The following is a 17,852-nucleotide window of genomic DNA, read 5'->3' as shown; positions in this document are numbered from 1 at the left end:
TCTCTCTGTGTCTGTGTCTCCCTCTCTTCCCCTCAGCACTACTCTGTACCTGTTAAACACAGGATTAAAGTGCACTCGGCAGGGTGCAATTATACAGCAAGCACTGTTACATCCAGAGTTAAACACAGCCCTCTCTCTCTGCTCACTTGTCTGCTGCAGGCCGCTGCAGCCTGGAGGTAATTGTATTGCTGTCAGCCCTTGGTTGATGAGTTGCCAGCGTAATTGCTTTACGGTTTGACCTCTGGTTTTTCAAACAAGCGCCCTGGTCAAGGATCTGCACTGGGCAGATGAGGGATGAGAGGGCGGCTGGTGTATGCATGTGTTTCTGCTCAAGTGTGTGTGTGTTTGTGGTCAGTGGACGCAGGATAAATATGTTAGTCTTCTAATGCTCCATGTTGCCCTTGTGTCCTTTGCTATTCTTTACAGTGCAAGTGCAGCTCTCTGGCTCTGTTGAAAATGAGCATCTGAGTCAATTGAAATGTTAAGTAAAAATGAAATGCACGGGGACATTGGTACAGTACCAGCAGTACATACTGATACATATGGTTCAAGGATGACTGGACATGACATGCAGCACAGATGCTATACTCACTGTATTTATCTTTTGACATGTCATTCTTGACTTTTTATTTGATTTCACTTTCATCTGCTGCTCTCTGCCAAACAGGAATTACTAGCTTGTAGTTTGTCATCCCCAAACTTTTAAATCTAAAGGACAAAGCAATTCATCATCTTGGAATTACTTTCTGAACTTGTTTTTTCTCTTCTCAACTGTCTCTCCAACGTAGTGATGAAATCTTAAGTAATTTTGGTTTTTCAATTTCCTGTTCCCAAAAACCAAATTGGACAGTAACACATTATTAACAATAACTCAACAAGCTTTAGGATGTGGCAGCAACCATTGATTTTGCTGGCTGTAATGACAGCTGTAACTAATCGAAATTAATTTCAGGAGTTGACCAAATTGCATAATGAAAATTTAGTCTGCTACTAATACTAATTTCCAATCAGCCAATGGTGGTTTAATCAAAAGCTGTTTGACAATGGCGAGTGTTTCTTTTTAATCTTACAGTAGATGAATGCATGATGTCATTACAGGCAGTAAGCAGACAGCTCATCAGTGGTCAGGTGTGTGTTAATTACCAGCAGCTGGTGGATAGTTGTCAGTTAATGGCATTGTTGAAATTTTTCAAAACATCTAAATGGAAACTGGACACCTTAATGCAGCAATAGTGATTGTTTTTTTTTGTTTTTTGGTCCCTTTGGGAACAAGCTATGACCTTGACATTGACATATAAATGTTTGTCGGCAAACATTGCCGTTTTTCACATCGAACAGACACGGAGCAAAATTAGCATTCATTTGGAGCTGTGCTTCTGCTCACCTGGTAAATGTAAGTCCAATATTCACTCTTACTTTAGCTATTTTTGGTTTCCTGGCTGTTTAGCTTCTTCACTATGCTAGCTAGCTAGTTGCTAATTTTGTCTGTTCACTGTTTGTTGATGGGCAGTTAGCATACAATCTGTTTGTGATAATAATTTTTCGAGAATTAGCTGTGACATTACCTGAAGTTGTTTAATATATTGTTAATTTAGGAGAATTAGTTAGTGCATCTTCAAAAGCTCTGACTTTTAAAATGAAATGGTAAAGCAGCTGTCAGTCTTGCAAGCCTGTCAAGCTAACGTTATGTTAGCTCAGGCAGCTATAGAACTGTTAGCATCACAAAGGGTTTCTGGTCAGATATGAAAGCCTCTAGTTACGCTGTCAAACGAGGCTTGCAATTTATCAGTGTTATCATAGATGAATTATGTAGCTGTCACTTTTAAATGCCATGACTATATTTATAAACTATTGAGTTAATTTTAGTATACCACTATTCTAATATGTCACTCAGTGTGAGCTAATTGTGAGTTAAATTGAATAACCTTAGAAAGACATTACCAGCTAGCTAATGACTTTCAGATACAAGTTGTATGCTTGTTCCTGACACTAACTTGTTCAATAATATGTAGCCCACAAATACAGGCCCAGAGTTCAATTTATAGACAGTATTTGCATTTTAAATCATAATATTAGTAAAAAAAAAAAAGTTGCACTCGAGATATTTTAACAAGTCGTTTAGCCCTTCGATATGCCTCCTACTGTCCTTTGGTAAAAGAACAAGAGCATGCTCAGGAGCATGGCCTTTGTCTGTAGTTACATGAGACACACACACACACACACACACACACCAGTGTGACAAGGTTGAGCACCTGAAGCAGTCCAGGGGAGGAGGAGGAGATGTGGGAGAAATGCCAGGGTGACAGCTTTGGAAGGGAGAGGAGAGGTGTGAGAGAGAGTCCAGAGTGTTAAGTGGATGTGTGGACGTGTGTGTGGCTCTGTGTACAGTATGTGTGTGTGTGACAGTTAGAGATATTTTTTGTGTGCGTTTGAGTGCCTTTCACATTGTATATTGCGTGGGAAAGGATGAGGCCGCTGCACTGTGTGTTTGCGTGTGTGGATGGGTGTGTTGAGTGAGGGGAGGATATAAGTGGAAGTGACACAAGTAGACAATCCACAGTGTATTCCAGATAAAACTAAAACAGAAAGGACAAACAAGAATGCGAGCTGCTCAGATAATAGAGATATTATACAGTAGTGTTGTAAGGTGTATGTCTATGTAGGTAGGCAAAAAAAAACAGTAAACAGTAGCACGATGTGAAACAACTGGAGAGAGTTAATACATGTGGAGCTGGTTGTTCCTGATGAAAGCACACACTGAAGGAGGTTTCTATGAATACTATGCATGCATGTGTGTCTCTGTGTGTAAATGCGTATGCAAACAGTGTGTCAGGCTCATTCATTTAGCAAACAGCGTGACGACATGAGTTCGGGGCTGACTCGGTGGTTTGGGAGCCCTCTGGGGTGGCTTTTAGCACCAACAGGAGCGCTTGTTTTTGTTGCCTGAGACATGATGCTTCATTCTCTCCGTGGCAGCTCATTTTCCTCCCTGTCAAACAAAATCACCATGATTTCTCTTTTGGTAATAGTCTGAATATTGAAACATTTAACATCCATTCAGATGACAGGTTGTGCCTTGTTTTAACAGGTCTGAGGAACATGATAATTACCTTTAAAGACACAGCAGGGGCATGAATGTCTCAATAACTCAGTATTTCCTTTAGCTCACAGAGTGAAAGGGGCAATGATATAAGGTTTTAGCCCTCTCCAGATTTATCGTTTAGTCTAGTCAAGTTGGTGTCTGCTTGAAATTGCACAGTAAATATTTTAGTTAGTAAATGCACTAGTTTCCCTAGATAAAACTGTCACTCTGTCATGGCTTAGTGGGACACTTGAGTAGAATAGAGTGATTTTAATGTTAGGAGACACACCTGTGCTGTTCCTACAATGACAAGCCAAAATGTCTGCTTTGAAAAAGTCTTTTTCGCAAAAATCAATATAGTTTGAAAATGTATTATCTTGGCTGTCATGTTGCGTTATGGGAGGTGTAGGATTCATGTTTTTTTTGGAGCTTAAACCTGCTAAAACTGATTTTTGGCCACTTGGGCACAGCAGAAAGAAGTTGTGAACACACCACTATAATATCAGCTTTTGAGTTGATATGGCAGACTTGTTAGCAAGCAGTTGCTTATTTACACATCCACCATTAGCATTCATGTAATGTTGTGTTTTTGTCCAGCTGGCAAATGTAAGTCTGGTATTCTCTTTTTTCTGTTTTTGCACTTTGTGGAGATGTAATTCTGAAGTAGCAAAATACCCTTTTAACATATTCTCATATACATAAATAGCATATTTTTGAGAATCTGTGATTCTTTGCAATTCTATGCAAAGTCCATCTTGCTTATACATGCCAAGTCACCACTGTTTGTTGGGGCAATGAAGAATGCAAGTCATTCAATTTTCAGTAGTTTCAGTCTATGGGTCACGATACTGCCTCTTCAACCTACAACTGTGAACTTTGAAATATTGAAAAGTTTCATAATGGCTCAGTGTGGTGAGTGAAAAGGCATAGCACTGTGTTCATTATATTATTTATAACAGTCAGATATCTTCTCAGATCTTCACAATGTTCCTTGAGGGCAGACATAGTTCTTGGGTTGAGCAGGGGTTTACCTGTGGGTTAGGATGGAAAAACCTTGTAACGCGAAATTGAGCAATTTTCATGTTTTTACTTCAGGACTACAGAGGCGTTTAAATGTTCAGGAAGATTCTTCATGTTGTCATGCCTAGAAAAGAATTAAAAGAATTTGTGTATATGTTTTGTAGAAATGAGGGTATTACTTTTTGGAGACAGGTGTTGCTGTGACTGCAGTGATATGAGGCTGCAGGCAGATCTGAGGTTCCTCCTCCTCTGTCCTGTCAGGCGTCTCTGGCTGGGATTCCTCTGCTCTGTCAGCCTCCCGCTGTGTGAACAAAGCCGACTCCTCACACCGGTTCAGCTCACAGCAGGACGCACTCAGAAATTCATCTGACGTCAAAACACTTCTGCCATCTTCCGAGTTAGTCAGTAGTGGGAAGGAAACTACAGTTTTGTAATCTGTGTTTTTTGATTCCACTTTGTAGTTAAAACACTGAGAGAATGACTGTCAAACTGCGAGCGAGCGTTCAGTAATGCAGACACAGAAAGGTGTTTATTCAAAAGCTTGTCATTTATTGTTCTTGAATAGACTTCCCATTAACATCCCTGGTGTGTTTTTAGCAAAAAACATACTCAACAGTTGGTACAGAAATATGTTGAGCTGATTTGTTGACAGTGTGAGACCGACATTACACATTCATAGGAGTTTATTTGTTATTCTGCTCCACCAATGGGAAAAGCTGTTGCCGAGGCAACACTTCCTCTCTCTGGAGAGTGTGAGGAAAGGAGAAGCCCGTGGAATGACACCCGGCTGTATTTTGGGCTGCAGTGTGTGGGCTGAGCGGCAGAAAGCAGGGAGCTTCCTGTGACAATGGGTGGGAGGTTCACAGGACATAGTGGCCTCTGTAGAAAGCCTCTTTCCTGGCAGGCAATCTACTTAATAGTCTCTATAAGAACCTGTGGGAGGAGAGACCTGTAATATCTGGTTGCACTTGATCTTCATGTTAAATCATAAGAATCAGACTCTGCTGGACTGTTGATGATGTTTGGCTTTGCCAGCAATTGTCCAACAGCTGCATATGTTGTAAAAAAATGTGTGTATGTGTCTGCCTTTTGCACCTAGGAGTTGCAGAGGGCTATTTCAGTCAGACAGCTCAAAATCTAAAATATAGTAAATTTTCATTGACATTAAATAAAAGTGCTGAAGTTTTTGGCCTAACACCCTCAGAGCACTTGAGCAGAAGCTAGCAGAGATCAATACACCTAACCGCAGGGAACCATAAAGAAACAGGGCCCACAGGTACACGCTGGGATGGTAGCGGGATGAGAGATGCAGCAGCAACAGCAGCAAAGTGATCAGCAGTAGAGAGTGAGCAAGTGAGTTTGACAGCTGAAATAAACTGCTCAAATGGTGGCAGCTAACTAGGCAGACACGTCGGCTGATGCAGGGCAAAACACCACTTGAGTCTTATCCAATGTATTGTCAACATCGTGTTTATGTTTTCTTCAGAATTCAAGCCATTAACAATTGTTTCCTTAAAAGGTACTCTACTGAAATTAATAAACAAACTACTTAGGATTTAGTGCTCTAAGTGCCCTTTAAAAACACAATGACAACATCTATACAATGAATGAATTATTCACTAGAACTCTCGATCTGTAATATCATCAGATTTCATGATACATGTAACATAGAATTATGGACGAGTGGTCAGTGGAAACTGCAATTATCTTGTTACACATCTACATCTGCGCTAGTGCTAGAATTCTAAATAACATGCAAAGTGAAGCACAACAAGCACTTTAGAATCTCATTAGAAAATAAATGCAAACATTGAACAGGCAGCAGTAAATCAGCAAAAGCAATTTACACTCAATGCATAAGTTACAGTGAATAGTATTGGTATGTCTACCATAAAGTCTTGAATTGAATATGATAATAGCAACTTCTAAACTCTTATAAGGACTAAGAGAAGAGTGAAAGAAAGATGCATGGTAACAATGCACCGATTGGTAGGCTGTTCATCAGTATTGGCTGCTATCACCTTGTTGACTGCCATCAGCCAAGTGGCAAATAAAATAAAATTCACAGATAGCAGTGGTCGATGTTTTTCTGCTGTTTTGCATCAGTTTTATGCAGGCTAAAAGGCAAGGCTCGAGGCTTACAGCACCCTTTCATCAGTGTTTGAGATAAACAAAGATCTGACCGTGGTCGTCGTTGCAAAGAAAAGCAGTAAACTCATCACTGCATGCATCAGAGGTTGCAATTTATTGTTCCCATGCTAATGCTACCTTGTGAACAACAAATCCGTGGTGAAATTGGCAAGAGGAGAGCTTGTTAACGTTAGCCGTTAACAGCCAGAACTGACAGCTAACTGAGGTTGCACTCAGTTACATTATGATACATTTAAGCTCTATTCAGTAAGATCGAATGTTGGGTGAAGGTAAAATATAACGTTATTGTGATGTGCTCAAATGCTATCTTGTGAAACGCTGTTTTTCGCGCGGAACTTGAGTAACTACAGTTGTTTGAAGGAGATTTTTTTTTGTTTTCACAGCAATATGAAATAGATATAAGAGAGTGAATTATTGTATATCATATATCGTAAAAAGGATTTTGAAGCAGTAACTTAAAAGATGTTTTTCATATGAAAGGAGCATTTCAAATGTTGTTTCATAAATGTGTATGATTGAATATGTGGTCATTCAAAGATAGTGTAATGAAGGGCTGAATTACTTTAAAACTATTGCTATTTTTTTATAATGAAGATTTCTTTGTTTCTCTGGCATCAAAGGAGGAACTAAATAACATCAAATACAAAATAAACATCAACAACAACAAAAAAATCTGTATTATCTGCCCAGTTTTTTTAAAGATTTGTATCAGCCCAGAATCGGTGCATACCTAGTTACAATTTATGCTGTTATCCCCTCGTGACACTTATAAATAGCTGAGACAACACATATTATCCCTTCAACAAAGACATCACATGCTGTGTGGAAACATGCTGTGTGTGGAATTGTGAAGAAATCCTGATCAGACTCCTCCTGTCTCCCTTTATCTCACCTCTCGCGTCTGTTATTCCTCTAATGTGGAGTGTGTGTCTCTGTGCTCTTGTTTGTCGGAGCTGTGAAACAGATTTAAAGGTGGTGTTTATTGTTGTGCTGCACCGCCCTGTTATCGCTGCATTCCCCCCATTCTTCTCCCTGCAGCACCCGCTGGCCAGATGGTGACACTCCAGGAGCTAATTCAGCCCTAGCACATGTGCATGAAACAAACACTCATAAACACAAACACACTCGTGGCAACATACACAATTTAGGAATTACTTAGCTGCACTCATCCACACTAACAAAGACTGCAGTATACTTTGCTTTACTTTAAATAGCTGTGTGCATGTGTGCATTGTTATATGTACAGTCATATTACATTTATTCATTAATTAAGATGTGCACACACAGGGAAGGTTCATAGACATGTATAAGCAGTATATGCAAACACACAGCAGGTTACACACCCATAAGAACACTTAAAGGGTCATAAACCTGCAGTTTCATTTTACTGGCTTACAAAATACAATCAAATGAGTGCAGAGAGAAATAGAAGAGGGGGGAGGGAATGAAAGAGAGAGGCAGGAGGACTGTAACCACCTGCACTCACACTACAGCGAGCTTTGCCAGGTCAAGAGCAAATCTCCAGGCCAACAGCCATTGGGAAGCCACCCAACAGGCTCCAAAACATTAAGCCACCCAAATACTGGAGATCCCTCTCATTTCATGCTCGCCTGCACACTTTCTTTTTCCTTTTCCAGATTTGAGTGCAGCTGATTTCAATCAATATCTCATGAAATACTGCCCAAAAACTACAATAACCTCCTTCAGCTGCCACAGATTATGCAGTAAGACCTTTTTCACCTATTTGTTTGTGAAGTAGTTTGGGGCGGTTTAGCAGAACTGGCAACCCTAATGTCACTACAGGTATGATTAAGTGTCACAAGATCTATACCTGTTTTACCCACAAGGCTCACTTTTTGGCAGAAGATGGCTAACAGCATGGATTTTTACATAAGAATTAGAAAATGTGTTGTAATCTTTGTGGGCAATTTGAAAAGCTGTGGTGTATCATCATAGCTACATCTCGGAGAAGAGATTGCTCGAGAGGTGGAAAATTCCTAGGAAGGGATGCTATACTTACTTACACTGACTCATGCATGTCCAAAAATTCTATAAGCTTTCTTATCTCTTGAGGGTGGCAGATCAGTGGCAGGAAACAGTTAACATATATTTTGATATTTATCTCTTTAAGGTGGTAGGAAATAGTTAACATGAACTTTGATATTCATCTCTTGAAGGTCTTTTAAGGTCCTGAATAGAAACCAGCCTGTGATGCAAACAGTTAGTTGCTAACAAATTAAGAGTGTTATTTTATATCTTAAATAGCGTTAAGTGGATGGTCCTTTATTGACACTAATGCTTGGGAACTTCAAATGTCACTAAACACAGGAGTGTTTAGTTTATTAAATATGAGAAAAAATATTTTGACAAATCAGCCTACAGAAAATATCATGTTGCAGTGTCACTGCTTTCAAGTTGATGCTTTTACCCGCAAATCGCCCTGACAGTTATTCCCACATGACTCCTATTGTGCACTGCTGTGAAATAAAGAAAGCAAGAGCAGCAACCAAGTGAACAACAGTGTGTGAAGCAGAAAGAGAAGGAGGTGACAAAGTGAGGGCGGAGGAGGCAGGTTGGCTTCTGTTGCCTGGGCGAGTGTAGCAGCAAGCTGACCTGCCAGGGATTAACACCTCACGCTCCTGTTCATTCCCCTGCTCTCCCATAACACACTGCACACAGAAAACACTGCCAAGCTAGCTTACACTCACAAAGGATTCGGCCCTTTAAATGTGAAGTCAAATGAACGGAAAAAAACACACCACAGATTAACAAAAGGTGAAAAGGATGCGGTTCATTATATTCATGTGCTAGTAAAATGATGCAACATTGATCACTGTAGAAATGTGTGCTTTCTCTTGTTCACAGCCTGATAAGCCTCTTGGCACACAACGTGCCCTTTTTTCTCTCCTCGAGGCAATAACCCTCTGATTATATGCTTTGAGAAAAACAGGGAGGCTGGCTAAATGAGTGTTAATCAAAGGTGTGTTTGATGTAGCTGACAGCGATATTAGGCGGAAGGTGTATGCACCGCTGTCTCCGCAGAGCTTCAAATGCACAGGGCTATAAAAGCTAGCAAATGCTGCATGATTAAATCAATCCAGTCTAAATCATGACAAGTCAGAGTGATTTATCTGACATGTCAAGAGCTGCGGTAATGCGTACAGAATCAGTCCAACAACTGAGCAATAAATCTACGCAACCACACCTCAGCCAGCTTAAAAGGAGCTAAACACTACTGAGGTGGTGTGACAAATGACTCCGCTCCGCTGCTTTTATATCCTACGGAAAAGTGAAAGCGAGGAACTTACTGTTTGAATATTAACCTCCTTCAACACCTTCACATCAGGGCTACAAGGAAATACCACTCCTTCATTTAGCAGAAACTCAAAAATACAGTTCAGCTCAGCTTACACATAGTAAAGACTTACTGTGGATAAGCTTTTGGTGATGAACTTTGTGACTCCAACTTCAAATGAAATCATAATGTGAAATAATGCGAGAAGTATTAATCTCCAGATGACTGTGCCACTGTAGCTAGTGACCATCCGACCCAGGTGGTGCCGGTGCATTGGCCAAGGCCAACATTAGCTAACCAGAGGAGACCAAAGGCTGGGCAGTGGGCACTACTTTTCCACACTTTAATGTGACTAGCTGCTGGAAAATAAAATGCAAGGCCAGACATTTTCAATACAAGACATTAAAATTTCACCTCCCCTAAACAGATAGTGCTTTGAAAAGCAGCACCAAAGCTCACTTAAAGGAAAGGACTCTTGGATTTTACATAATTATCCATCTTTGTCTTAAAAGTTAAATGATTAATTACTGGTTAATGGGTTTTGGCTACCATTGGCAAAAATAACTGAAACTGATGTCCTACTTCCTTAAATGTGATGTAAATTATTTGCAACAGAGTGGCCCATTATGAGGTTAATATTAAAGATGTGTGTTGCCTAAGGAATTCAGGTGTCTGTTTCATGGGATTTTAAAGGCATTGTTTGTATCCTTGACATCTAAGCAACACGCTGCGTGCATTTACTTTAACTTAACTCGTTTCCAGAGCAGTTTTTCGTTAATATCCCATTTGCCACATGCTAGCTTGCAGTCTCCTTCACTGTCTTGTTAGCATACTGCAATGTTTGTGGGCGCACTGCCTCCACCAGTTGTTGCTCAGAGGAGAAATGTGAAACCTACAGCAGGCTGTGGATCACGCTTGTGTGCCTGCGTGTGTGCCTGTTGGTGCGTGACATAAACAGAACGAGTACCCCCTGTAAAAGCATTGCTCCATGGGGTGCCTTTAATGAACTCTGTGAGGCGGACATTCGAAGCATAAACACAGGATAACGCACAGAAGTTCCTGTCACACCTGCATTGTCATACTGAAATTAAACCAAGTTTACAGCAAAGGTTAGGGCCATGTCACCTTGTCTTAACATGCCATTAACACAGTTTTAACAGTTTTCATTTGGACTTAAATAGTTCCAACAACTAACAGCGGGAACTGAATTGCCGACTTAAATTCTCTTTTGAGCATTAAATGTCCATCAGATTGTTTAATCTCAACAAAATTAAGTGTAGCTGCTTGGCAGGTATCAGATTTATTATTACTATATAAGTGCTCAATATTCCCTCATTTTTCAGATTGTTGTTTCTTTCTGTAATTGTATGACACAGTAGATTCAGTCCCTTTTGTCATACATATCCAGGCTTTGCTATTGTAGCACTTGATGAACCTTCAGTGAAACCTTCAATGCAGTTTAAAAGTATTTAATGGACAGTTTTGCTACAGCTCCAGTGTTGCAGCAGACAGTTTTACAGTGGCGAATGTTCAAGAGGCCCCTGTAATCTCTTTGTGCTCCTGCTTAATGTCGAGGGAGGTGCACCCTGCAGAGCTCTTTGTGTCTAAATAATTACTGGCCTCAGAAAGAAGAGAGTGCGGTGGAGAAAGCGTGATGATGTGCATTAGACACCACCACCATCTCTCTTTATCTCCCTGTCTCTTCACACACTCTGTCTATTTTTCTGCACTCCAGGCTCCATTTGTGAGACTCCTTTTGCCTTCTGGTTTATGCATGCCTCATGAAGACCCCCTTACCCTTTGCAAGCAACTTCAGGCTTTGCTGACATTCCTCTGTGCAGAATGCATAAACCTTCCTTTGGGAGCTGAATGTGCTTCCACGGTGGATCTCAAGGCCCCAGCAGAACCACGTAAAGCCGTGCACTTTATTGTTGCAGGCAAGGAAACCTGTGTTGGATTTTATTCACTCATACCCACACACACATGTGCATGCGCACACACATACACACACATACACATATATGCTCCAGTCCCCCGTACAGCAACAAAGCTCTCCTGAACTGTTGCCACGGTAACGTAGTCGGGTCAAACCAGTAGAGCGGTCTCTCCTGTTCCAGGCTAAGCCCCCCCCTCCCCAACAGCCTCTCCACTCACTTGCACTATCCGTGTGTGTTTCTCTGTCCGTCCTCCTTATCCTCTCCTCCTTCCCTCTCCTCTGCCGTCACTTCCCCCCCCGGCTCATTGTATCTTAAGCCACTTCTTCTCCACTTTTTGGTGACTGTCACATATCTGCCTCAGGCTGAACAGGGTAAAATGAGGATGATTCACCACTCACACCATTTTGTCTAATTGAGGTCTGTAGAAACGTATGGCAGTTCACCATACTTTGGATGAAAATGAAAAGACACATCTGATAAATCACAAAGAAAGGTGAAAACTTCTGTTATTTGACCTGGTTAGAGTGGCAAGTGGCGAGTTGAGGATTAAGGGATAACATCATGCATCCAATTTCCAAAAGACCTTATCCTTAAATGCTTACTAAATGCTGAGTACATATGCCATTCACTTTAGCGGCAAAGAATTTACTTTGCTGTTACTTGCATCAGTATTCATTTGTAAATGGGTTAATAATACAGAGTGTGATAAGGCTGCTCCATTATGTGTAGAAATAATTTAGTAACCATTTTATAAAAGAAAAAAAAACACTTCGGGCCTTTGGCATATGGAAATTATATCACAACTAAGCCATTGCTGGCAGACACACAGTGATGGATTACCCCTCTTCTCCCGCAGCTATTATAGATCTATTGTCAGAGTTGTGGACTGTGAATAAATGGAAATGACACAGATAGACAATTGAAATCTGTTTATTACTGATAGAACACAGCAGACATGAGACAGCAGCGAGAACAGATGCAAATGTGCCAAACAAAGTCTAATTACTCTGTGGTGCTCCAGCTTAGATATTACAATTAACAGCACCTAAAATCCTGGCACATACAAAATAAATTGAGAAACGCAACACACATTTTGACACTTAAAGACTAACATCTGCTTCACTAGCGCTGGCAGTCTGTACATTGTCCCTAAATGTGGTATTAACTGTACATGCCACCAGTCTTTTTTTCTGGAGATGTAAACAGTAGGATGGCAAAGGGATATGTACTGCAGGGCAGGCTTCTCATGGTATTTTCTAAGATAAGATTAGTTTTGCATTGTCCTGAAATGAGGTCACTAGCTTATATTTAGTCTATTTATTGCTTGCTTATGAAAACATCTGAGGATATGCAGTCATTCAGTTAACACATTGGCCATCGTCTAAGTTAGCCCACATCAAAGCTTTTTAGAGGTAATGTTATGTAAGTGCTTTAGCTCACATACATATTCGAGTTCAAACAGGGTAATTCTGTAGCTGAGGAGGAAATTCATGCTGATGGAGCTTGAGCGAGCTGGCGCAGTGACAATGTTTACATGCACTCACTAATAATCCTAATAATGATATTCCAAATTAGGCCTTTTTACCCAATGGAGCATTTTAATATTAAGATGTGGGATATACCAGTTTAATTCAGGTTTTAGGAACATTATGTGGACATGTATGCAGCGCATTCGGAATATGTTAATCAACTTGGATTTTTACGATTTGTGAAACAAGGCCTCTTCCATGTTTATGGTCAGTTTTGTACGTTTCCAAGGATACATTGTGTGTCTGGGTGAAAACACACACTTTTAAACATCATGAGAAACTTGGATATCAACAGGTTTCTTGAAATGCACAAATATTGTAACACTGAGCTTTTCAAGAAGGTGGTTGAGGGAATGAAGGAGGGAGGCTGTGTTCACCACTGGTGGAAAATTGACCGGAAGAAGCAAAATGGCATGTTAACTGAAATGGGGTTATTAGTGGAATATTCATATTCCTTTGCCATGTGAGCCTGGTAGGAATATTATCTTTATCAGAATAAGCACAAAAAACGGAATATTTTGTTTGTGTAAATGTCAGTGTTTGATACACGGGGACAGGTGTTGAATATCAGGAGCTCTCGGTTTTTTTTTGATGAGTTCGCTTTGACGTCTCAAATCATGTTGATATAACTCTTAAAGTGGCAGCTGCTCCCCATGCCATCCTAGAGGCTCCACTACAACTTGTCACTGTACATAAGTCACCATGGATTTTTATATTTTTTTACTCCCAGGCCACTTTTATGACACAACTAACTGTTGTTCTTTATGAGACAGGGCGCAGGATGACAGAGAGTGGTGACATGAGTAAAAGGTCACATTGTTTTACTTGCTTGAGTGGATGTCACATTTGGCCAACTGAGATACTGGCATGACCCAGAGACGCCCTTTCAGAAGTCATTTTCTAACCATATTTCTGAAGTGAAAAATGTAAGAGAGCTGATTTAACAAGCCAGTTTAGTCTACAAGTACACTTTTTGTGCATCACAGTCTGTGCTTTTCATTCATTTAAGAGGGAAGGACTGCAATAACTTATTGTGAGCAGGGTTGTGGGACCACAATTTGCTTTGAGCCAAACAGGTGGATAGATCTGTCTCATTTGCATAGCCTTAGCTAAGACCTTAGCTTTAATTGCTTATGTCTGACTGAGGGTCATAAAAAATGAAGTACCAGTACCGTATGATACCAGTTAAATACTTCATTTGATACCTTTTTTCCAATTATCATTTAGTACCCATGACATAAATGGCATGGCCTGTTGTAGCCATGCTTTACTTTGGTGGCGTTTCGGCACACTAAAGAACTCTCCTGGTAATGAATTTAATAACAATTAGCCTGCTAATACCGTCTGATCCCTCAGGAGAAATAAACGTGTTGTCTTGTGAGGTGAGGGTAGGTGAGTGGAGCTGTGAAGAGCGTCTTCAGAGATGACAGAAAGATTGCTAATCCGGTGGGGAGCCGGGATAGTCTGGGATCAGACTTCTGGTTCAAAAAAGGAATGAATGCAGGTATCGTTTGACTTTAGATGTTTCAGTACTACTTGGTTCCGGATTATTTTGGTCATTACCTGAAGGGGTTTTGAGTACAGATCCAAACCCATCCCTACCAACATATAATGAGAAATATACAGCACAAAAAAGAACAGAACTGTGCTACATTTGGTCAAAAGGTTGAAGTCAAATCATGTAATTGTCATCAGTAATAAATGCATGACAATTGGGGAGGAAGATCAGGATTTTGTTTTTGTAATATTTCAGACCGTTCAAGACAAACCAATGCCAAATTTGGATAAATATAAATAACATGTTAGAGAATGCTTATCTCCTAAGATTGCTGTGTAATAAGGCTTTCGCTCACACACTATGTTCTAACCAAAGAGGATGTCAATCCTCCTGTCAGATTTCAAATACAATTAAAGACAAACATGTCAAACTGTAAAATAATCAGTGAGGTCCTACTGTACTAATGTTTTCTACCTGGATGAATGAGGCAGATGATAACCACAGGGCCTTCCTCCACAATGCTAATGAAACTAACAGTTCTGCAAGTTGATGGCTAATTGATCACTCCACTCATTGCTGGATTGTTCACAAAGGCATGTTTCTATTAATAACTAAGGAGACGCTGACTTGATGTGTATTGATGGACCTTCATACTGCAGCGTAAAATACTCTGCTGAAAAGGAGGAAAACACCTGTCCTCTGCATCCTTTCTTGTCAGACTGTAGCCGCTTTGTCTCCCGTCTCTTTAAAGACGGCTCTCCTGGTAATGAATTTAATGACAAGTAGCCTGTTAATACCCTCTGGTCCCTCAGAGGAAATTAATGTGTTGTCTTGAGAGGTTAGGGTAGGTGAGTGGAGCTGCTTTGTGCTGCTGTGTGATGTCAGTGTGATGACATGAAATCCTTTTGTCAAAGTGGTGTTGGCTCATGAGCTGGATTGAACTAGCAACCTTTTTTGCACTATTAAAAAATACTGCAGAGTACTACAACTGCGCATGATAGTTTCTCTTCTAAACATAGGACTGTTACATTAATTGTTGTCATAATGAGCAGCATTGACACAATTCTAAGCTTCACACAATAGCCATAAATAGTGTAGAATACTGTTTTAAAGACATTTTACTCTTAACTGTAGCTTTTAGAGGTCTACAGTGTTAACTGTACGTTGGCACAGCATGGATGTAACAGTTTTTCCTCTCACAGTGAAAAAAAGTAAATCTTCCCGCAGTCAGCAAGTGTCACACCCAGTCTTAAAAGCTGTTAAGGTAATTTTTTCCTTGAAACTAGGAGGAGGAGAAAAAAATCTCATAACTAGAAACACTTCAAGTGCTTCCAAACAGCTTCTACTATGAAGCTGGGAATGATACCAGCAAAGGAACAAACCAAAAATGTTTAGTGTAACATAAAATAATGAATGCAAAGCCTCCTACACTAGAAAATGATAACTATGTGTGGGTGGTTTTAGGATTGTTACCCTTTCAGACACATTTTGCCTGGACTTAAAAAGCTTTCTGTCATGTGCCTCTTGCAGTGCCTGACACATGAACACCTTTAGTCACGGAAGGTGTCATTCATTAGCAGTTATGGGGGCTAATGCGCTAGCCATCTGCTAACCTCCCACCCTTGGAGCCAATAATTTGATTATTCATATGGAGAGCTGAGCTGACTGCAGTTGGGGCCGGGCGCTGCTGGCTGTGAACAGATGTTGAAACGTGAACTAGCAGCCCTCGGCCTTGAACTCCATGCAGCTTCAAGCAGCGGCGTGTCGTCCTCTGCCGTTCAGACACGCAGTGATCCCCTCCGACAGGCTTTACCAAGCAGCAGCAAGGCACCAGCTCCACTCGGGCCTGATGAGATCTGGAAATAACAGGCAGCAGACTGAGGCCCTGGAGGAGGATACAATTCAATCAGCAGACACACAAGCAGGCAGGCAGTCAGGCTGGCAACAGTGTTTTCCACAGGCTGGCATATGTGCATTTAGTGTGCCTCTTCACCACAATGTTACCCGTAACTTTGCCCACGATGCTAGTGCAAGCAAGAGCTAAAGCAGTGCTTGCCAGTCTTTTTGCAAACACTAACAAAATAGAAATCACAAATGTTAGCCAAAATTCATAAACATACAGTATATGAAAGTTACAAACTGACATTCAACCAGTTTTCCTGCCAAGGCCGTGGCATGATTTTAAAGTTGTGTCCTGGGAACTCGCACATAGCCTGTGTGTGTCATGTTGTTGGTTGTGCATTGAAGATAATTGAACTTTGACCACAGTGGCTAGCTAGATTCAGTGTCTTAACACAATGGCTGGCCCCAGCACTGATCATGTGCAGTGGACCTAAAACTTTATAGCAGACAAGATGTTTGCCAACAAAACATGCCATTAATGCCGTACAGTAAATTTCTAACTGCAGAGTTTCAGGTGAGGGTTTGAAAATACTATGTGTGGTGTGAATAGCACTATAAAATGGTAAATGGAATGCTCTTCTACCTTTACTCTTATTCATCCATCTATTAGTGTTGAGTTACATTAAATGACACACTTCAGCTGATGGAAGGCATTGGTCATTGCTAGCTTTTTCAGGCACTTTTGTATTATTTAATACCTAGTTGGATATATGACTGCTTTAAAAAAAATCTGTATTTTCAACTGGGTTCAACTGGGTCTCGAAGTGCATGTGCATTATGACACATGGTATGCATGTGATATTACTGGGATCTATAGGCACTTGTAGTATGCTAAAATGCTGTCTTGGTGATAAATATTTTGGGGTTTTTTGCACTGCACTGAGAAGAAATGCCAGACTTTACCCATCATAGTGGATAATAGAAGCTGACACTGAGCAAATACCAGGCACTAGTATTAGTAGTACTGTACATACACAGGCGGCATGATGTTATTTTTGTCTTTCTCTATGAAATACAGGTCAAGAGGTGAATGGGGGGAGGGGCCAAAGAAAAACCATTAAGTAAGATACCAGGCAGTTACAAATGATGTTTGTTTTCCAATAAACAAGCAGCAACTCCATACAGGCGGCAACCGAAGCGTGAAAGGAATTATTAGTTAAAGGGTGGAATTGGTTGGTCATAGTATAAGTGTAGAGTGACTGTATTTTCTCTAGTGTGTGTTAAAGCAACACTTCATATCATAAGCTCATTATATCTGAGCCATAAAGTGATTATGGGCTCCAGTAAGGCATTGTTCTGCTGTTGACAGGATTAAAGATGACTTAAGAGAGAGAGAGAGAGAGTGAGTGTGAGCGTCGCCGCTCTTTGCTCGAGTGTTTGCTTGCTTTGTATAAGCCAGCAGTGAAAGGGGCTGCGCGCTTGACTCTTTGCCAGCTGC

The 17,852-nt window shown here is 40.7% G+C and overlaps 1 protein-coding gene across 1 annotated transcript in view; it reads left to right on the top strand.

Annotated features, from left to right (window-relative positions):
- The window catches only part of fbrsl1 (fibrosin-like 1), a 322,663-nt gene that overhangs the window by 67,576 nt on the left and 237,235 nt on the right, over positions 1–17,852 (top strand).

Source organism: Plectropomus leopardus, chromosome 6 (genome assembly GCF_008729295.1).
Source record: "Plectropomus leopardus isolate mb chromosome 6, YSFRI_Pleo_2.0, whole genome shotgun sequence".
In the NCBI taxonomy this organism is placed as follows: Eukaryota; Metazoa; Chordata; class Actinopteri; order Perciformes; family Serranidae; genus Plectropomus; species Plectropomus leopardus.
Note: the sequence above shows the minus strand (reverse complement) of the source record. Positions and strands in the feature narration are given on the sequence as shown.